At 50.3% G+C, this 22,202-nt stretch overlaps 1 non-coding gene across 1 annotated transcript; it reads left to right on the top strand.

Moving 5' to 3' along the window:
- The first annotated feature begins 15,053 nt into the window (after window positions 1-15,053).
- On the top strand, window positions 15,054-15,136 carry trnal-cag (transfer RNA leucine (anticodon CAG)). Its single transcript has one exon. It is a non-coding gene; the product is annotated as a tRNA-Leu (tRNA).
- The last annotated feature ends 7,066 nt before the right edge of the window (window positions 15,137-22,202 follow it).

Genomic DNA, 22,202 nt, shown 5'->3' with positions numbered 1-22,202 from the left:
TGGCATCACTGGTGTCACTGGCAGAGGGGCTTTCGAGCTACTGTCCACACCAGGAGCACCCAGAGAGGAGACCCCAGATGTAGCAGCCAGCTGCTCCTCCCCAGTTGTAAGACACACTTGTACCTCCCTGCTGACCTGAGAGGGACGTGGACCTGGTGGAGAGTTCAGGTGCCTCGTCCCCCCTCTCGCCTTGTCACCACTGGATGGAGCTCATGGACAAAGTGCTGGAGTGCAAGTCTGCGCACATCTCCGGCAGCCACTGATTGGTCGGCTGGATCTGGCTCTCCATCAGAGTCACCAATCTCTCAAGGAAGGAAGCCAGACACACCCCCATAGGAGACAGTACAACATGCAAGGCCTGGATGGACTCCTCCATCATCCGAGCTTGGTTACACATAACCTCCGGCAACTCTGCCAGATGTTGCCTGACCTCTTGCTACAGCTGCAGCATTTCCCATGTTGCCGGTGACACCAGAGGCACGTCATCAGCCTGCGACTCAGCATGGGCCTGGCCTCCCACAGACTCCCAACTGCCAGTGGCCTCGGCTGTCACAGCCTCCGTCAGCTGCCCGGGCCTGTCTGTGACGTGCTCACCAGCTTGTGTGCCCAAATCTAACAGCGAGTGGATACCCACCGAGTGAGGGTTTCTGTGCTGGTGGAGGGTGCAGGTGAATGATGTGACGGTGCACCCTCTGAGGCTCCCACCTCCTCCTCAGAGGTGTCCGGCTGTCCCCCAGTCTCTCCAGCTCTTCACGCTTGTCGTTCATCCCAGCCTGTATGAGCAAACAGGGACATTGAAGTGTTAGGGTCTGCCCATCATGACATTCCAACCACCTCTACTGTGCAGCTCCATTGATGCAGTGGTGAACAGATGTGCAGTGTGGTTCCTTTGCAGCGGATGCTCCCTTGTGCCCCAGGAGATGTTCAGTCACTCTCTTGGGTAGGTGTCCCTGTCTCTCCATCAGCTATGGAGCAGCTGCCTTGCTGCCCGGCCTGTTCCATGGCCTCCTCCTCCATCGGGACGAGGACGTGGAGATAAGGCACTCCACCGCCAGTCTTGACACGCTCTTTCCGATTGTGGGCTGTGTTCTCCTGCAGCCACTATGATGAACAAAGTTAGTCTCCCAGCGGGGACAAGCCCAACATCTCTGATGGTGATAGTCCAGCAGTCCATGATGGGGACACACGTATTCCTCCTGCATGTGGCCCCCTCTCGAGGGACTGTGTGAGTTTATACAATGACTGACGTGCAACCCCCACCGAGATGCAGCCAAGCCTCAGGCGGCATGTCCTGCTGCCCTTCCCCAATGCACATGACTGGGTGGTCACTCCCTTTCCACCAAACACTCCCTCTCACTCTGCCACACGCAATGTCCAAAGGGTCCAAAGTGTTTGGAGTTCTCACCTGAGCAGCCTGGATCAGGTCATTGACCCGCTTCCTGCACTGGATCCATGTCCTGCGGGTGAACCCACAGCTGCTGACTTCACCTACTATCTCCAGCCATCTTTACTTGGTCAGGTGGGCAGGTCTTCACCTCACATCCCTGGGAAAGAGGATCTTCCACCTTTCTCTTGCCACCTGGAGGCGAACCTGCAGGAAGGCATCGATAAACTGTGGGACCATGGTCACTGCAGGCTCGAATTCAGCTCCTTACCTATCAGGCGGCAGATGCAGCAGAACAGATCCTGGGGCATCAGAGGCAGCAGAACGGATCCTGGGGCAGCAGAATGGGTCCTGGGGCAGCAGAACGGATCCTGGGGCAGCAGAACGGATCCTGGGGCAGTAGAATGGGTCCTGGGACAGCAGAACGGATCCTGGGGCAGCAGAGGCAGCGGAACGGATCCTGGGGCAGCAGAATGTGCCCTGGGACAGCAGAACGGGTCCGGGGGCAGGAGAGGCAGCAGAACGGGTCCTGGGGCAGCAGAACGGGTCCTGGGGCAGCAGAGGCAGCAGAACGGGTCCTGGGACAGCAGAGGCAGCAGAACGGGTCCTGGGACAGCAGAGGGCTCTCAGGAAGACACTCCTTTAAACCAGGCAGCAGTGAATGCAGGCCTGGCAGCCCTTTTAATATGGTGCCAGCACCTGCCGTTGTGTCAGATGCCGGTGCCATCGGTGCCTCGTTCCCTGCCTCTGGTCCTTGTTTACATGGGCCCCACGCCTCCCCTTCATTAATTGGTCGGCTGCTCCTTGATCGGGGTCGGCCGGCCACATTTCACTCGTGTGGTGATGACACCCGCTTCCGGTGTCTCTGCCGAGAGCCGCAGCGTTAATTTAAACTTCAGCCCATGGGGTCAAGAGTGGAAAATCTCCCCTCTGATTCTCTCTACTTAAACTGATGTAGACACCAAATTAGAACTGATGAAACCAGGGACTGTATCCTGGTTCTTCAATCTAGTGTTCTCCCAACTGAGCTATTCCATCCTCACTGTGAACTCATCTTCATTGGAGACAAATATAACTCCAGGCGGAATTTTCCCACCCGTTCATTCCTCACTTCAGGGGAATGGGACCCGACCAGATCGCGGAACTCAGATTATGTTAATGTTCTGCTCTTGATATCTTCATATTATCTTGCGTTTGAGCCACGTTTAATCAGGTTCACGGACAAATTCTTCCATCATCCCTTCTCCCACATTCTCTCTCTCATTCATTCATTCTTTATTCCTCACAGTCCAGAAAGAGTTAGGAATCAGAGCTCACTCCCAAACCCTCTGCACACAGACCTCTGTCTGTTACCCTGTTTGATCCAAGAGACCAGTCAATAATTTACACTCTTTAGAAACACAGTAAGCTGCCTCACAGTGTTGGACAGAGATAAATACACTGAAGTCTTTTGAAAAAAGTTCATCTTACGGGTTGTTACTGAGCCCACAGAGCAGGACGGGCCCAGGCTCCAGCCCCAGCCCCAGCCTGTGCTGTGTTAGCTGATGCCACCTGGTGTGATACTGAGCCACATGGAGCAGGAAAGTGCCTGGTTGTATTCATGGCCTGTGTTGAGTTAACTGATCCCACTCAGTGTGGTAGGAGCCACACAGAACAGAATGGGCCCAGGCTCCTTCCTCAGCCTGAGGAATGATAGTTCTTCTCACACGTTGTTGTACAGAGCCCCACACAGAACAGGGAAATCTCAGGCTCCATCCCCGGCCTGTGGTATTTTACTTCATCGCACCTGGTATGGTATGGAGTCCCCAGAGCAGGAAAGATCCAGCTTCCATCTCCAGCCTGTGCTGAATTAGCTGATCTGACCTGGTTGGCACTGAACCGCAATCAGGGAAGGATGGGCCGAGGCTCCATGGCCTGTGGTGTGTTAGTTATTCTCATTTGGTGAGGTACTGAGCACCGTATAGAGCAGGAAGGGCCTGTGCTCAGTGAGCTGATCTCACCTTGTGTGGTCCTGAGACCCACTCACAAAGCAGGACGGGCCTAGGCCTCATCCCCGGCCTGTGTTCAATTAGCAGATCTCAGCCAAAAGATTTTGATAAGGTTCCACACAAGAGGCTTCTCTATCGGATTAAAGTCCCTGGTATCAGTGGTAATATATTGATCTGGATTGGGAACTGCCTGGCAGGACGTAGGCAGAAAGTAGTTCCAGATGGATCTGGATCTGTTTGGAGACCAGTTACCAGTGGTATCTCGCAGGAATCGGTGTTGGGACTGTTGCTCTTTACTATTTTTATTAATGATCTGGATGTAGGTGTAGGGGGCACCATCTGTAAATTTACAGATGATTTGAAGATCTGTGTGAGTGTTCAGACTGTAGACGATACTCGACTGTTTCAGGCTGATCTTAATGTGTTGGGAGATTGGGTTCATGACTGGTAAATGATGTTTAATTTGGGTAAGTGCAGTGTTATTCATGTGGACAGGGCGAATGCTCAACATTCATACACCCTTCAGGGAAAAACATTAAAGTAGGTGGAAAAAAGAAAATAATTTTGAGCAGAGATCTGTATGTTCCAGTGCACAGATCTCTAAAGGTACAGCAGCAATGCTGTGAAGTGATAGTTGGAGCAAATAGAGGGTTGGGCTGCATTCAGAGGACAATTGAGTATAAAATGAGGCATATTCTTTCATGGGATGTGAGCGACACCGGCAAGTCCAGAATTTGTTACCCATCCCTAATTGTCCTTGACAAGGTGGCGGTGAGCTGCCTTCTTGAATTGCTGCACTCCATGTGGTGTAGGTACACCCGCAGTGCTGTTAGGAAGGGAGATCCAGGATTTTGACCCAGCATCAGTGAAGGAACAGCGATATATTTGCAGATCAGATGGTGTGTGACTTGAAGGGGAGCTTGCACATGGTGGTGTTTCCATGCATCTGCAGCCCTTGTCCTTCAAGGTGGTGGAGGTCTTCGGTTTGGAAGGTGCTGTCTGCGGAGCCTTGGTGAGTTGCAGCAGTGCATCTGGTAGATGGTACACACGATTGCCACTGTGCGTCAGTGGTGAAGGGAGTGAATGTTCAAGGTGGTGAATGGGGTGACAAGCAAGACGGCTGCTTTGTCCTGAACAGTGTCGAGTTTCTACTGTATTCTTGGTGCTGCATTCATGCTGGTTTGCGCCTTGTAGATGGTTGACAAGTTTTGGAGAGTCAAAAATCACAAGATTATTACAGTGCAGAAGGAGGCCATTCGGTCCATTGTGTCTGCATAGAATCATAGAACATAGAAAGTTTACAGCACAGGCAGGCCAAAAAACGAGCCACCCAGCTGAATCCCATTGTCCAGCATTTGGACCGTAGCCCTGCAGGTTCAGGTACTTGAGGTGCACATCCAGACTCCTTTTAAATGAGTTGAGGGTTTCTGCCTCAGCTACCCTTGCAGGCAGTGAGTTCCAGACTCCCACAGCCCTTTGGGTGAAAATACCTTTCCTCATCTCCCCTCTAATTGTTCAACACATCACTTTAAATCTATGCCCCCTAGTCACTGACCTCCCTACTAAGGTAAATAGACCCTTCCCATCCATTCTAACCAGACCCCTCACAATTTTGTACATTTCAATCAAATCTCCCCTCAGCCTCTTCTATTCCAAGGAGAACAACCCCAGTCTATCCAATCTTTCCTCACAGCTGCATTTTTCCAGTCCTGGCAACATCCTCGTAAATCTCCTCTGTAACCTCTCCAGTGCAATTACATCCTTTCTGGAATGAGGTGACCAGAACTGCTCACAGAACTCAAGTTGTGGCCTAACTAATGATTTATACAGTTCCAGCATAACCTCCCTGTTCTTATATTCCATACATTGGCTAATAAAGAAAAGGATTCCATAAGCCTTCTTATCCAACTTATCAACCTGTCCTGCTACTTTCAGGGATCTGTGGACATTCACTTCAATGTCCCTCACTTCATCTACACCTCTCAGCATTCACCCATTAATTGTGTATTCCTTTGCTGTGTTTGACCTCACCAAAGGCATCACCTCACACTTCTCCAAGTTGAATTCCATTTGCCACTTTTCTGCCCACCTGACCAGTCCATTTCTCCAGCTCTCCTAATGAGCAGTTGACCTAGTGCCTTGAGCTGAGTTACTCATCACAGAATTCCCACTATCTGATTTACCCTTGTCGCCAGAGTATGTATATGAATGGTCCAGTTAAGCTTTTGTCAATGGTAACCCCCAGGATGTTGATGGTGGGGGGATTCAGCGATGGTAATGCTGTTGATCGTCAAAGGGAGATGGTTACATTCTCTCTTGTTGGAGATGGTCATTGCCTGGTACTTATGTGGTGTGAATGTTACTTGCCACTTAGCAGCCCAAGTCTGAATGTTGTCCAGGTCTTGCTGCTTCTGGACACGGACTCCTTCGGTATCTGAGATGTCCCGAATTTGTCCTTTTATGAAACCTTGGTCAGGACTCACTTGGAATATTGCATCCAGTCTTGGTCTCCTCACATGATGGGTGATATTGAGGCTTTGGAAAGGGTACAGAGGAGAGACATTCGACGAATTCCCTGTATAAGACATCTTGGTTATCAAGTTAGACTAAAAGAGTAGGGACCCTACACCTCAGAGAAACATAGACTGAGGGGTGATCCGATTGAGGTTCATAAATAATGAAGGGTCCAATTTAGCATGGGAGAGGACTCAGAACTTTCTCTTGTGAAAGGCCAGATGGCACCCGGATCACATTAAATTTCATTTTCAGTGGTGGGTCAATGTGCCAGGATGGCCGAGTGGTTAAGGCGTTGTATTTATGATCCAATAGACATGTGTCTGCGGGGGTTCAAACCCCCCACTACTGGTATCTGTGCTTACAAAAGGTTGCTTATTTTTTCCCTTACTTTTGCCTTGCACCATCATCTCTTCTGTCATTTGATCACTCTTGCCTTCCAACTGATCACAGCTTCCTCTGATTTGATCTGCCCCAGCACCGTTCACTGGCTCTGCGCTTGCTTATAAACTGGTAAATCTTTAACTTAATCTCCTCTGGACTCTGACAATGACCTTCTCATCCTTCCTGGATTGTGGTTCCTCACAGGATCCGCTGCCTTTCCGACTCCCCTCCAGGTAACTGAAGGCCCTGAGCCTTGGTCTCGCTTTATACGCCAGCTGGTAGTTGATTCTTTGCAGGTCTGCCACCGCTCAGGAGAAGCTCAAGACCCAGATCAAGCAAAGTATCAAGAGGAATGTGAGCAAAGGCTCCCTGGTGCAGAGCAAGGGACAGGGAGCCTCCGGCTCCTTCAAAATCAGCAAGAAGGAAAACCCAGGGAAAAGTGGGAAAGAAGGTGAAGAAACCAGTAGACAAGAAATCTTCAGTGAAGAAACCAGCAGACAAGAAATCTTTAGTGAAGAAACCAGCAGACAAGAAAGTGACAACAAAGAAAGTCACAGCCAAGAAAACGAGCAGCAAGGCGGCGGCAACGCCAAATAAAGCGGTGAAGAAAGCAAGGCTTCAGAAAAAGTCTCCTGCGAAGAAGGTCAAAAAAGGCAAGAGTGCGGTGGGCGGAAAGGCGCTGAAGAAAGTGCAGACATGGAAGAGCAAGGTCAAGCCGAAAGCAGCGAAGGCTCAGAAAGCAGGGTCTGGAAAGAAGTGAAAGAGCGCGGGAAACTTGTAAACATCTGAACACAAAGGCTCTTCTCAGAGACACCCACATCTCTCAGGAAGGAGCTGATCCCCTGATCAAATGATCCCTGTCCCGGCCCCGCCTGCAGATTCCACATGGAAATGATTTGGAGTAAATCCAGGATCCCTGGTGACTCGCTGACATCCCCTCCACCCAGCCCTTTCCCCACTCTCTGTAATAAAACAGAGGGATATCCGGCCCTCACTCTAACTGGGGATGTGTTCTGTGCAGTCTCAGTTCACAAATTCAGGGGGAGAGTTTGTAAGACAGTAACACTGGTGGAGAAAACCCACCTCACAACTCAAACCCCAACACATGAGTTTCTCCAATGTAGCTGGAGTCGGGTGACAACAGGAGCTGGGATAGGCTGTGATTGGGAATGTTAGGAATGGATTTGTTCATGGAGAAATGTACCTGGAATCTCAGAATATTATAGTTCCCTATTTCCCCAGATGACACATTCTGCAGTGAGAGTGAAAAGTCTCTTCACTGCTTCACATTTACTCATTGTTTGGTTCTAGATGAATAATGAGTCAGAGAGTAATGACAGGATCTGAAACTTCTTTTTTTTATTTTCCAAAATATACTTTATTCATAAAAATATGTAAAAATTACATTGCCAAACAGTTTCCAAACAGCACCAAAAAAGACAAACATTGCAAGGGAGATCAGTTTCCTTCAATACTGTCATGAGTTTCTTCCCAACCCTTCCGTTTCACAATTGTCATGTCAATTACAGTTTTACATTTACAGCAACTGAGAATATTAACGATACAGTTCGAGGAGTTTCCCATGGGTCCAGCCCCTCAGTCCAGCTTGGTGGGGGAACCTTACACTGTGGTCTTTCCCCATTGAGCCTTTGCTGCGGCTGCCCCAAGCTTTAGTGCTTCCCTCAGCACGTAGTCCTGGACCTTGGAATGTGCCAGTCTGCAACATTCGGTGGTGGACAACTCTTTGCGCTGGAAGACCAGCAAGTTTCGGGCAGACCAAAGGGCGTCTTTCACCGAATTGATAGTCCTCCAGCAGCAGTTGATGTTTGTCTCGGTGTGCGTCCCTGGGAACAGCCCGCAGAGCACAGACTCCTGTGTTACAGAGCTGCTTGGGATGAACCTTGACAAAAACCACTGCATCTCTTTCCGCACCTGCTTTGCAATGGCACATTCCAGGAGGAGGTGGGCGACCGTCTCTTCCCCACCACAGCCAACGCGGGGGCACTGGGCGGATGGGGCGAGACTTCTTGTGTGCATGAAGGATCTGACGGGGAGGGCCCTTCTCACCACCAGCCGAGCTACGTCTTGGTGCTTGTTTGAAAGTTCTGGTGATGAGGCATTCCGCCAAATGACTTTGACGGTCTGCTCGGGAAACCATCTGACAGGATCCACCGCTTCCTTTCCCGTAGGGCCTTGAGGACATTCCGTGCAGACCACTGCCTGATGGACCAGTGGTCAAAGGTGTTTTCCCGCAGAAACTACTCCACGAAGGATCGGTGGGACGGCACCGCCCAACTGCATGGATCGTTCCGCGGCAATGTGACCAGGCCCATCCTTCGCAACACCGGGGACAGATAGAACCTCAGCACGTAGTGACACTTGGAGTTTGCGTACTGGGGATCTACACACAGCTTGATGCAGCCGCACACGAAGGTGGTCATCAGGATGAGGGCCACGTTGGGTACATTTTTCCCGCCCTTGTCCAGAGATTTGAACATCGTGTCCCTCCGGACCCGGTCCATTTTAGATCCCCAGACGAAGCGGAAAATGGCTTGGGTGACTGCCACGGCGCAGGAGTGGGGTATGGGCCAGACTTGCGCCACGTAGAGCAACAACGAGAGCGCCTCGCACCTGATGACCAGGTTCTTACCCACAATGGAGAGAGATCGCTGCCCCCACATGCCCAACATTTGTCGTACCTTGGCTACTCGCTCCTCCCATGTTTTGCTGCACGCCCCGGCCCTTCCGAACCATATCCCCAGCACCTTCAGGTAATCTGACCTGACGGTGAAGGGGACAAAGGATCGGTCAGCCCAGTTGCCAAAGAACATGGCCTCGCTCTTGTCGTGGTTAACTTTGACTCCCGAGGCCAGTTGGAACTGGTCGCAGATGCTCATCAGTCTGCGCACGGACAGCGGATCGAGCAGAAGACGGCGACGTCATCCATGTACAGGGAGGTTTTGACCTGAGTGCCTCCGCTGCCTGGGATTGTCACCCCTCTTATGCTCGCATCCTTCCGAATAGACTCAGCACAGGGTTCAATACAGCAAACAAACAAGACCGGGGAGATAGGACAGCCCTGTCTGACTCCAGATTTAATCGGGAAACTTTCAGATTCCCACCCGTTGATTGAGACTGCGCTACTGATGTTTGTGTAGAGCAGTTGGATCCAATTGCAGATTCCCTCCCCAAACCCCATTTTGGAAAGCACGTCCATCATGTTGGTGTGCGATATCCTGTCAAAAGTCTTCTCCTGGTCCAGGCTGATGAGGCAGGTGTCCACCCTCCTGTCCCGTACGTAGGCGATCGTATCCCTGAGTAGCGCCAGACTATCAGAGATCTTCCTGCCGGGTACAGTACAGGTCTGATCGGGGTGAATCACCAACTCCAGAGCAGACTTGACTCGACTGGCTATGACTTTGGACAGAATCTTGTGATCAACATTAAGCAGTGAGATGGGCCGCCAATTTCTGATTTCTGCCCTCTCCCCCTTCTGCTTGTAAATGAGGGTGATGATGCCTTTTCTCATGGATTCTGACATGCTGCCAGCCAGGAGCATACTCTCGTATACTTCCAGCAGGTCCTGGCCGGCCCAGTCCCACAGGGCCGAGTACAACTCGACCGGTAAGCCGTCGCTCCTGGAAGTTTTACTCGTCTCGAAAGACTCGACGGCCTTTGTCAGCTCGTCCAGAGTTAGCGGCTTGTCCAGTCCCTCCCTCCTGCTGTCATCTGAGACATCTGTGATAGATGACAAGAAGGACTGGGAGGCTCTGCTGTCTGTGGGCTTCGCGTCAGACAGCCCAGCATAAAAGGATTTGCTGATCCTTGGTATGTCGGACTGCGAAGACGTTACAGAGCCATCTTCTTCCTTCAGGCTGCTGATAACAGAGCTCTCTCTGTGTACCTTTTGGAAGAAGTAACGCGAGCACGTCTCATCCTGCTCGATGGAGCGGACTCTGGACCGGAAGAAGATCTTGGAGGCCTCCTTGGCAAAGAGCGAGGCCTGCTGGCTCTTCACCTCTTGGAGGTCCTCCTTGACCTCGACCCCCATTGACTGCAACCGGAGTAGATTTTGCATAATTTTCTGGAGTCGGGACAGTTCCCTCTGTCTCTCTCTCGCCTTCTGAACACCTTTGCGGATGAAGAACCTCTTGATGTTCTCCTTAATCGCTTCCCACCAGTGAACTGGAGACTCAAAGAGGGGTTTCACGGTCCTCCAACCTTTGTAATCCATTTTGAGTTCCTCAACGTTCTCTGGGGTCAGCAGTGTTGCATTGAGCTTCCACGTCCCTCTGCCAACCCGCTGGTCGTCCTGTAAGTGACAGTCGGCCAGTAAGAGGCAGTGGTCGGAGAAGAACACCGGCTTGACGTCGGTGGATCCGACCGTGACAGCACGGGACACAAACAGGAAGTCAATCCTGGAATGGGCAGACCCGTCCGATCTTGACCATGTGTATCTGCGCTGCGCTCCGTCTGCAGGTTTGCTGAAGACGTCGTGCAGTTTGGCATCTTTAACTGTTTCCATTAGGAATCTGGACGTAGCGTCCAGTTTGCTCTCGTCACTGCCGGATCGTCCAGCCGCATCGATGATGCAGTTGAAGTCACCGCCTAGGATGACCGGCCTGGACGTCGCCAGCAGCAGTGGGAGCTGCTGGAAGACGGTCAGCCGCTCGCTGCGCTGTACCGGGGCGTACACGTTGATCAACCGGAGCGGAACGTTGTTGTACATCACGTCTGCTACGAGGAGGCGACCGCCCACCACCTCCTTAACTTCGGAGATGGTGAAGTTACCTCCCCACAGCAGAATACCCAGGCCGGAGGAACGGCAGTCATTACCCCCCGACCAGATCGATGGCCCGTGGGACCACCATCGTGACCACTGCCTGTAGGTGCTGAGGTGTGGTATTCCACACTCCTGCAGAAACAGTAGGTCAGCTTTGACCTTGGCAAGGTAATCCAAGGTTGAAACACATCGCGTAGTAGATTTAATGCTACACACATTAATGCAAGCAATTCTTACACCCATTTTTTCCTAAACATTAGTTGTTGCTTCCCATACCATTTGTCCTCGATAGTTCCAGTCCTTCCCCTTCGGGATGTTCCTGCATACCCATCGTGTGCGCAAGCAGTTTCACGTTGGTTGGGCTCAGAAACCCCTCCTGATCTTTCATGCAGGGTTTGTGCCGCTCGGGTGACATCGGGGGGGGTGGGGTCTTGTAGGCAGAGAGGATTGGGTTGTCCTCAGCTGCTTCCATCTGTTCCTCCTCGAAAACATCACAGCTCCCGGTCTTCCGGAGCTCAGGTGCGCCAGACGTGTCTTTGCTCCGGTGTCCCGGAGCTGAGATGCGTTGGCCACATCGTTACGTGTGCGGCATTGGGGTTGGGGCACGCCGGGCCCATCACAGCTTCCAGTGCCCGGGGGCTGGGATGCTTTATCATCCATCTCGGAGTTCTGCCACCTCTTTTGAAGGGGCTGTCGTTCCATCATTTCCCCGTCCAGTGAAGAGGAGTTGTTGCAGTCTGATTCAGAAGAGAGCCTCCTCTTGCCACTGGTTTGGGTGGTGGCTTTGGGATGTTTTTTCTTTGTGGTTTTCCTCTGGACCACTTGCCACTGACCTGTTTGTCCAACTGCTGCCTCCTCCTCCATTGAATCTGTCTGTGGTGGAGGGGTTTCCGGGCGCTGGGTAGGTGCTGGGTCGTTGGTTTCAGCCACCTCCCCTTCCTTCTCAGGTTGAAGTTCCTCACTTCGGAGAAGGTTGCTGGTCTCCTTTCGAACAGTGGACGCCTTCGTCGAACCTTCTCCCCTCCTTTCCTTGGACCTTGCCGCCTGAGCATAGCTGAGGCAACGTTTGGGGCAGGTCTTGTAGAGATGGCCTGCCGCACCGCACAAGTTGCAACACTTAGTCTGCTTACAGTCCTTGGTCTGATGGCCTTCCTCCTTGCAGTATTGCAAACAACCATGCTGCAGTTGGCTGCCATGTGACCAGATTTGCCACAGGTGCGGCAAACTCTGGGCTGCCCAGCGTAGACCAAGAAGCCTCGACTTCCCCCGATAGTGAAGCTGGAGGGAGGGTGGATGATGGCTCCACTGGGATCTACCTTCAAGGTCACCTTGATCTGCCGCTTGCTGGTCCAAATCCCAAATGGGTCCTTGACATCAGTGCTGCTGCCGGCCACCTCGACGTACCTGGCGAGAAAGGTGAGTACATCCAAAACCGGAACATGGGGGTTGCAGAGGTGAATCGTCACCACCCGGTCCCGTTGTGACGGAAGCGTGAAGAGCGGCTCCGCTGTGAGGATCGAAAGTGGCGCCCGATCCCCTTTCTCCTTGAACGCCCTCAGGAACTTGATGCATCCCGCCACGTTCCGGAACGTCACGTCGAAGTATCCACTGCTGGGGAAATCCTGCAGGCAGAAGACGTCCGTCGCTTGAAATCCTTCTCTCACACCAGCCCTTGAATGACTCAGTGTGAAGTGTCCAATGTGTGAAGCCACTGCCAGGGTTTGTCAATCTGGACAGTTTCAGCTCAGTTACTGGGGGCCTGGAATCCCCGCAGTTTGACTCTGTCTCTTATTGGTCACCCGCTTCTCAATCCAATTATTAACCAATAGGAGAATCGCATAGAAGTAAATAGTAGTTCTCATTGCCTTAGATTTTCCAATTGGAAAAAGCCCGGCAATTCCAGAGCAGGAAGGAATTGAAGTGATGGAAAATTTCAATTTTCAGGCAACAATTTTAAAATCTCTCATTTTATGTTCTGTTTTACTGTATTTACCGACACAAAATCCTGACGCGATTTTAGGAATCGTTTTCATTTGTCAATCTGTTAACTGTAAGCGGCGGGAGGAAGGTCCAGTTCAGCAATTTAAAACGGGACAAATATCAGCTTCCTCTCTGTAAAAGGAACAAATTAGCGACTAACCGCTTCTCACAGGCTTCTCGGGGACAGACAGAAACGAGCGGTTTCTGATCTTTTCTCCTGAAAGAGGCGGATAATGCTGCAGGGAGCAATGAACTGCCCTTCACTTTCTGGCTGCTAATACACCCCTGACTTCAAACAGTTCAGACAGCGACTGATGCTTCTGCCGGAAAATGAGCAGATTCACCAGAATGATCCCGGTCCATCATGGCCAAAGACATCCAGCTGACCGGCCGCATCCGCGGGGAACGCACCTAAAACCCAGCTTCAGTAACAAGTGTAACAAGGGCTCTTTTCAGAGCCACCAAATCAGCAAAGGAAAGAGCTGCCATCTCTGTTCATCATCAAAACCATTAGATTGGAGGGGCGGCCACATGGTTTCTGTTTTGTCACATCACTTTCCCGAAAGGCCTGTGGGACTGAGAGCTGATCTGGAATTTAGAAAGCAGCATTACGGGAGACTCATTGCTGCTCAGCACAATCTCAACCCCGCTCCTGGGATCCGTTAGCTGGCATTTGGGGAAAAGAAATGGATCCCAGTTTTATTTGGAAGGCATTAATGGAGCCGGGTCCGTTCACATGAGGGTTATTTACAAACATTACCCAATGAGTTCACTAATATTTGAATCCGTTGGAGATCAGTACACAGGATATGTAAGGCAGCTCGGTCACTCTGACTGAAACTGCCAGTTACCCGGTGCTGCAGACCCTGACACTGCGGGGACAGAATCTCCGACTCTATCCCGCCGCCGGGGGGAACAGACAGCTCTGTGTCCGGAGAATAGGGAGGGCCGGGGGGAAGGCACATATTAAAGCGCTACAATGGACTCAGCTCCTGTGTGTGCACAACTCTCGCTGATTCCGTGCTCTGGGAACAGTGCGGTCTAAACAGATCAGGTTAGGAGAGAAACACACAGCCCGAGAATGGCCTCTTCCTTCCTGCATTTACTCTGTTCCGGGAGCAGATTCTCATTGAGAAGCGGTGCTCAGATCACCGGAGAGAAATAAAAAACACAATTCAAACTGTCCAAATAAAAATCAAAGAATTAACCTGGACACTTCCGTTATTAAATTAATTCATCAGCTCCGAACCAGTTCCCGTTGATGGACCGGGATGGTCTCGGGATTCATAAAATCGAAGGCAGCGGGATTGATTAAATTGTTGATTCTGGCACCCTGTAGTTCACTTCTTCACTTAACCAGAGGGGGAGATGTGTGAGCAGAGAAACAGAGCGAAATCCAGAGAGGGAACTGAAAAGACAACTGGACAGATGTGAAACAGGTCAATCCACTGTTCCAATAACTCCATCTCTGATTCCCTCCTGACAGTAACCAGCCATTCACAGAGACTGTGTGTGGCTCTGAAAAGAGCTATTGGTTTATTAGATGACATTTTGGCCGCTTTACTTTTTCTGGGAGCTCTGAGCGCTGGTTTTCTTGGGCAGCAGCACGGCCTGGATATTAGGCAGCACCCCGCCCTGAGCGATGGTTACCCCTCCCAGAAGCTTGATGAGCTCCTCGTCGTTGCGGACGGCCAGCTGCAGGTGTCTGGGGAAGATGCGGCTCTTCTTGCTGTCCCGGGCCGCGCTCCCGGCCAGCTCGAGGATTTCAGCGGTCAGATACTCGAGCACAGCAGCCAGATAGACCGGGGCTCTGGCACCCACACGCTGAGCATAGTTACCCTTTCTCAGGAGCCGGTGAACCCGGCCCACCGGGATCTGCAGTCCTGCCCGGGAGGAGTGAGACTTGGCCTTGGCCCGAGCTTTCCCGCCAGTCTTTCCTCTTCCAGACGTTTCCACAATCTCACAAATACTTTCACAAAGAATGAATAATTTCCTTAGCATTGATAGCGTTCTGCAGGTAGTCAGGATGGCCGAGCGGTCTAAGGTGCTGCGTTCAGGTCGCAGTCTCCATTGGAGACGTGGGTTCGAATGCCACTTTTGACAAGTTGTGTTTTTAGCTGCACTGGAGGCGTTTGGGAGCAGCGGTGAAGAGCAAAGAGAAAGCAGGAAAGAACATGGACAAGCAAAATAACAATGGACCCAAAGATGTTGCAACAAAACATTGGCGGACGAGGCAACGAAGCAAACAGCAGGGCACATAAAAGATCAAAAATGTAACCTTTGTATCGGGGTGGAAGATGTTGCCATATATCCTTAATGAATACTTTACTGTTTTCCCGAATGAAAGTGTGATGCAGATATTGTTATTAAGGAGGAGGAGTGTGAAGTATTGGACGTGATAACTTAACGAGAGAGGAAGTCTTAATGGGATGAGCATCCTTGAATGTGGATAAATCATCAGGACCAGATGAAATGTACCCCAGGCTGTTGAAAGAAGCCAGGGAAGAAATAGTGGAAGGTCTGACCATCATTTTCCAATCCCTCACTGGATACAGGTTTGGTGCCAGAGGATTGGAGGTCTTGTAACGTTGCAATAAAAGCAAAATACGAGGCAGATCAAGCATGGCTGATCCTTTCGAGTAGAGAAACAGGGCTGAATTCCCTGAACCAGTGCTACAGCTTTCAGAATAGAAGGAGCCTATACAAACCTGATGGGTTCCACTTAAACAAAAGAGCTGGAGGTGTTGACAGTCAGAACAGATAAAATGTGGAGGAGTGTTTGAAGCAGATGCTGTGTGGTTACTGTAGTTGTACTATGGAGTTATTTCAAGGAGGTGATTCTGAATGTAATGGATCAACGTGGACCCATCCAAGGCAAAGGTTCTAAGCTTCCCTGTGGTCCAGCCTGGTTGAATGGAACTGAAGCAAACAAATCATCCAGAAGAGGAAATGATATGTAAGGCCATGAAAGCACAGAATTCAGCTGGATGCAATACCAGATGGTATGGCAAGAGTGTAAAACAGCAACAGACTGGTGAATAAAACTTTCCCATTGAATGAGACAAGAGAAAAGTAGGGTAATAATAGTGTCAGGTGAGTTGTGACACTATTCACATTCCACCTTGATCTGAATAGGACTGTTGAAGGGAGTGATTGAGAAGAATAGAGGAGAAATGAAAAGAAAGGAGAAATAAACAAAAGGTCTTTTGATTTTAGAATGCTTGTTTTTGGAAATGACAGACTGTAAAGTGTGCGTGTCAGAAGATATAGAGCGAAGTTGGGTATGACAAGATCACAGGAAAGTTGTGCCCTGAGACAAGGTGCGTGTTGACAGGAAAGCTGCTTTCTTTTGCACAAAATGTAATTTATTCATATAATTTGTGCAATTACATTGCAAAGCAGTTCAAATTTAATATTACATTAGGTACAATGCAGATCAGTTTCCTTCAATAATGTACATGATGTATCTCACTATCCCTGCCTGCACAGGTTATATTTACAGTATTTACATTACACATCAAACATTCTCTGGTGCAAACAGCCCGAGGGGTTTTACACGGGTTCCAGCCCCTCACTGCACGATGGCCGACTAGGGCCTCAGACTGCAGCCTTTCCCCATTGAGTCTCCCTGGTGGCTTCCCCAAGCTTTAATGCCGTCCCACAGCACATAGTCTTGGACGTTGCAATGTGCCAGTCTGCAACACTCGGTCATGGACAGCTCTTTGCACTGGAATACCTGTCCCACGGCCGGGCTCGTTCTCAATAGAGATCATTTCAAATGAACATTTCCTAAATCCGTGCTTTCTGTCTCGCAATAAAGAGAACAGGATGTCTAGCAGATTCAGTGTGAGACAATAACACTGCCGGGTAAAGGCCGCTTTCCAACTCCAATCTTAACACAGGAGATTCCCCAAACAGCTGCAGTAAGGTGCTGTAAACTGCTGGAAGCGGATGTGTGTGGAAATGTTGATATTACTGAGGAGGTTTCTTGTTATGGAATGGACTGTGTTTTGGTGGGAATATTACTGAGTGTTAGTTGCATCGGGACCATATTTAAAAGCTCCGGCTTTCTAGAAAGCCTTGACTATGAAGGCCGAGTCTGGAAGGGTTTGTGTGGAGAGCTGGGTTTCGGTTCTACTGTTGATAAAGGGTTTGAAATTGGCAGCCCGGAGGAAACTGGAGGTGGAGCTAAAGATGAGGGCCGTTCTCTCTCTGTCTGTCACTCTGGGTGTCTCCTCCATCTAGCTCTCTGTTTAATCTTCACTCTTGTCTCCTCCCCTCTCTGCTCTCACTCTTCCTTTCTCAGCCAGGTCCGGGTGGCCTGCATAAAAAGGAGCCTGACGGAATCAGTCTCTTTTATTGTGAACTGATTTGAGGCAAGAATCAACATGTCTGGCAGTAAACAAGAGTATGCTCCAGGCTGGCAGCATGTGAGAATCCATGAAGAAAGGCATCATCACCCTCATCGACAAGCGGAAGGGGGAGAGGACAGAAATCAGAAATTGGTGGCCCAATTTCTGCTTAATGCTGTCTGCAAGATTCTGTCAAAAGTCATAGCCAGTCGATTCAAGTCTGCTCTGGAGTTGGTGATTCACCCTGATCAGACCGATACTATACCAGGCAGGACAATCTCTGATAGCTTTGCGATACTCAGGGATATGATCACCGATGTCCGGGACAGGAGGGTGGATACCTGCCTCATCAGCCTGGACCAGGAGAAGGCTTTTGACAGGATATCGCACACTTACATGATGGATGTGCATTCCAAAATGGGGTTTGGGGAGGGAATCTGCAATTGGATCAAACTACTCTACACAAACATCAGTAGTGCAGTCTCAATCAATTGGCGGGAATCAGAAAGTTTCCCGATCCAATCTGGAGTCAGGCAGGGCTGTCTTCTCTCCCCTGTCTTGTTTGTTTGCAGTATTGAACCCTTTGCTGAGTCTATTGGGAAGAATGCGAGCATCAGAGGGGTGACAATCCCAGGCAGCGGAGGCACTCAGGTTAAAACCTCCCTGTACATGGATGACGTCGCCGTTTTATGCTCGGATCCACTGTCTGTGCACAGACTGATGAGCACCTGCGACCAGCTCGAACTGGCCTTGGGAGCCAATGTTAAACACGGCAAGAGCGAGGCCATGTTCTTTGGGAACTCGGCTGACCGATCCTTTGTCCCCTTCACCGTTAGGTCAGACTACCTGAAGGTGCTGGGGATATGGTTTGGAAGGGCTGGGACGTGCACCAAAACCTGGAAGGAACGAGTAGCCAGGGTACAACATAAGCTGAGCAGCGATCTCTCTCCATTATGGGTAAGAACCTGGTCATCAGGTGCGAGGCGCTCACATTGCTGTATGTGGTGCAGGTCTGGCCCATACCGCATTCCTGCACTGTGGCGATCACCTGAGCCATTTTCCGCTTCATCTGGGGATCCAAAATGGTCCGAGTCCAGAGGGACACGATGTTCAAACCTCTGGATAAGGGCGGGAAAAATGTACCCAACGTCGCCCTCATCCTTATGGCTACCTTTGTGTGCGGCTGCATCAAGCTGTGTGTAGATCCCCAGTTTGCAAACTTCAAGTGTCACTTCGTGCTGAGGTTCTATCTGTCCCCGGTGTTGCAAAGGATGGGACTGGTCATATTGCTGCGGAATGCTCCATCCAGTTGGACTGTGCCATCCTACCTATCCTTCATGGAAAAGTTTCTGTGGAAAAACACCTTTGACCACCAATCCATCAGGCAGTGGTCTGCACGGAATATCCTCAAGGCACGACGGGAAAAGGAGATGGTGGATCCTGTCGGATGGTCCTCTGAGCAGAAGTCCAAAGTCATTTGGCAGAATGCCTCATCACCAGAACTTTCAAACAAGCACCAAGATGTAGCCTGGCTGATGATGAGAAGAGCCCTCCCCGTCAGATCCTTCCTGCACACCTGAAGTCTCACCCCATCCACACGCGGCCATCGAGGTGGCTGTGGTGGAAAAGAGATGTTGCCCACCTCTTTCTGGAATGTGTCTTTGCAAAGCAGGTGTGGAAAGAGATGCAGTGGTTCTTGTCGAGGTTCATCCCAAGCAGCTCTGTAACACAGGAGTCTGTGCTCGATGGGCTGTTCCCAGGGACGCACACCGAGATAAACTATCAATTCGTTGAAAGACGCTCTTTGGTCTGCCCGAAACTTGCTGGTCTTCCAGTGCAAAGAGTTGTCCATGACCGAATGTTGCAGACTGACACATTCCAAGGTCCAGGACTACGTGCTGAGGGACGCACTAAAACTTGGGGCAGCCGCAGCAAAGGTTCAATGGGGAAAGACCTCTGTGTAAGGTCCCCTCACCAAGCTGAACTGAGGAGCTGGATCCATGGGAAACCACTCGAACTGTAGCCAGAAAATATTTGTTTGCTGTAAAATGTACATGGCATGACAATGAAATGGAAGGGTTGTGAGGCAACTCACTCCTGTATTGAAGGAAACTGATCTCCTTTGCACTCTTTGTATTGTTTGCCTTGGTGCTTTTTGGAACTGTTTTGTAATGTATTTTTTTTTTACAGATTTTTATGAATAAAGTATATTTTGGAAGTTAATAAAAGAAAGTCTGGCAGAGGTAAAGGAGGGAAAGGACTGGGCAAAGGCGGAGCAAAGCGGCACCTCAAAGTGCTCACTGATCATATCCAGGGCATCACCAAACCAGCAGTCCGCCGCCTGGCTCACCGTGGCGGGGTCAAGCGGATCTCGGGTTTGATCTATGAGGAGACTCGCGGGGTGTTGAAGGTTTTCCTGGTGAATGTGATCAGGGATGCGGTCACCTGCACTGAACACGCCAAGCGCAAGAAGGTCACTGCCATGGATGTGGTGTACGCTCTGTAACGGCAGGGCCGCACTCTCTACGACTTCAGCGGCTGAACAATTCGAACCTTTCCAGCAAACAAACAAAGGCTCTTCGAAGAGCCACCCACCGCCTCACAGAGAGAGCAGTGACCTGGAAACGGGAGCTGGGATAGGCTGTTTAGAACTGTCTGGAATAAATCTGTGCTGTGTTCGACATACAAAACTAGAATCCCCAAATTTGACATTTCAGTTGCAGCAAGGATGTGCAGTGGATTTGATTTTCTAAACGGGCTGTGGAAACAGTGCCCGAGGCTCTGCAGTTCATTATGTCCCCCGTCGACACATGCCATCAGTGAAAAGCCACATCACTCATGCGGCTCAGTGGCGCAGTGGTTGGCACCGCAGCCTCACCGCTTCAGCAACGTGGGTTCATTTCTTGGTACTGCCTGTGTCGAGTTTACAAGTTCTCCCTGTGTCTGCGTGGGTTTCTTCCGGGTGCTCCGGTTGCCTCCCACATGCCAAAGACTTTGCAGGTTGATAGGTAAATTGGCCATTAGAAATTGCCCCTAGTATAGGTAGGTGGCAGGGAAAAAATGAAGGGACAGGTGGAGATGTGGTAGGAATATAGAATTAGTGTAGGATTAGTATAAAATGGGTGGTTGATTGTCGGCACAGAGTTGGTGGGTCAAAGGGCCTGTTTCAGTGCTGTATCTCTGAACTAAAACTAAACTCCTCCAGAATCACTCATTGTTTTCGTAGAATTTCAAAATGATTTCGCTGAAATGAGGGAATCCGGGAGTTTTGCAGTAGCCATCACTGGAACCAGACCCACTTGTGATGTTATTTCTCCCGAGACGGTGTTTCCTGCACTGAAACTGACAGGGTTTGTGAAACTGATCCGTTTCAGCTCAATCATTCAGGGACCTGGAATTCCCGCAGTTTGAGCCCGCGCTCACTTCTGATTGGTCACCCTCTTCCCATTCGCATGTCTTAACCAATTGCTGAGCCTCGAATTAGAAAATACAGCAAATCATTGGCTTAAATTGTCGTCCTGGCAGAAAGTTTGAATTCAAAAAAGCCGCCAATTTCAGTGTTGGGCAGAATCGAATTACTCAACGAATCTCAATAACGAATTGGCAGCACATTTTATACTTTCCCCGATTTTCCTTTCCATCGATTGGGGTGCTAATTCACTCGAGTGCATTTGCTAATACTAACTGTAATCCTCAGATCCATTTAACATTTCAGTAATCCTATTAAATACAAAAGGAATTTTATGATTGAATTTCCATTGGAAGATAATGAATTAGCACACCGATCGATGGAAAGGAAAATCGGGCAGAGGATAAAATGTGCTGCCAATTCGTTATTGTGATTTGTTTATATAACTGACCAGGTCTGACTTCACCCGAACGCAGCTACTAGCTCCCACCCCACTGACCGCTCTCCCCCCTCTGCAACTCGCTTTCTCCCCCTCCTCCCGACTGGCGAAATTCCGCACTCTGGCTGTTCGCTCTCGGCTCCCACACCCCGCCACCCTGTCTCAGCCCAGCCCACAGCTGCTAGCTCTGGCCGTGACACTCGCTCCCAAATTTCTTCACCAGGCGCCACCTGTAGAAGCAGGAGGTCCGCAAGGGGTAACGGGGCGACGCAGGAGTGAGTGGCTGAGAAGAGGGAAGCGGCCCGGCCTGGAGCGAGTGGCCAGAGAGTGGGGTGGTGCGAAGCGAGGAACAACTGGCCAGGGGAGTGGGGGGGTGGGGAAGCATCGAGGTCTGCAGCGAGCGGCTGAGGGGGGGATTCGTCGAGGCCTGGAGTGAGTTGCCGAGGGGGGAGAGCTACAGCTTCAAAATCTCCCATTCAGCCACTTCCTCCAGCCAAGTGGTGGGGGGATGGGGTGGTTAGATACCCAATGACGCTTTATCAAGCATGCACGAAGATGGATTTGTTGCGGAAATGTGATGACGTTGGCGCTGCAAAATGACATCATCCCGTGCACGTGCCACTCAGTCCTGGCAAGATGTCAAAAATCACTGTGATTTTTTGGTCTTTTCAGTGCACTCCTCTTTCTTTCGTTGCCTCTTGCTCTAATGTATTGAAGAAACATCTTTGGGTCCATTTTCATTTTACTTGCCAATATTCTTCCATGTTCTCCCTTCACCGCTGCTCTCAAATCCCTCCAGTTCAGTCAAAACACAACTTGGCAGAAGTGGGATTTGAACACACGCTTCCAGAAAACACTACGACCTGAACACAGCCCCTTCGATCACTCGGCCATACTAACTGCTTCATTCTTCAGACAAAAGCTGAGAAATTATCCATTCTTTGTGAAAGTATTTGTGCGATTGTGGAA

Source organism: Heterodontus francisci, unplaced genomic scaffold, assembly GCF_036365525.1.
Source record: "Heterodontus francisci isolate sHetFra1 unplaced genomic scaffold, sHetFra1.hap1 HAP1_SCAFFOLD_573, whole genome shotgun sequence".
In the NCBI taxonomy this organism is placed as follows: domain Eukaryota; kingdom Metazoa; phylum Chordata; class Chondrichthyes; order Heterodontiformes; family Heterodontidae; genus Heterodontus; species Heterodontus francisci.
This window is presented reverse-complemented; position numbering and strand designations above follow the sequence as displayed.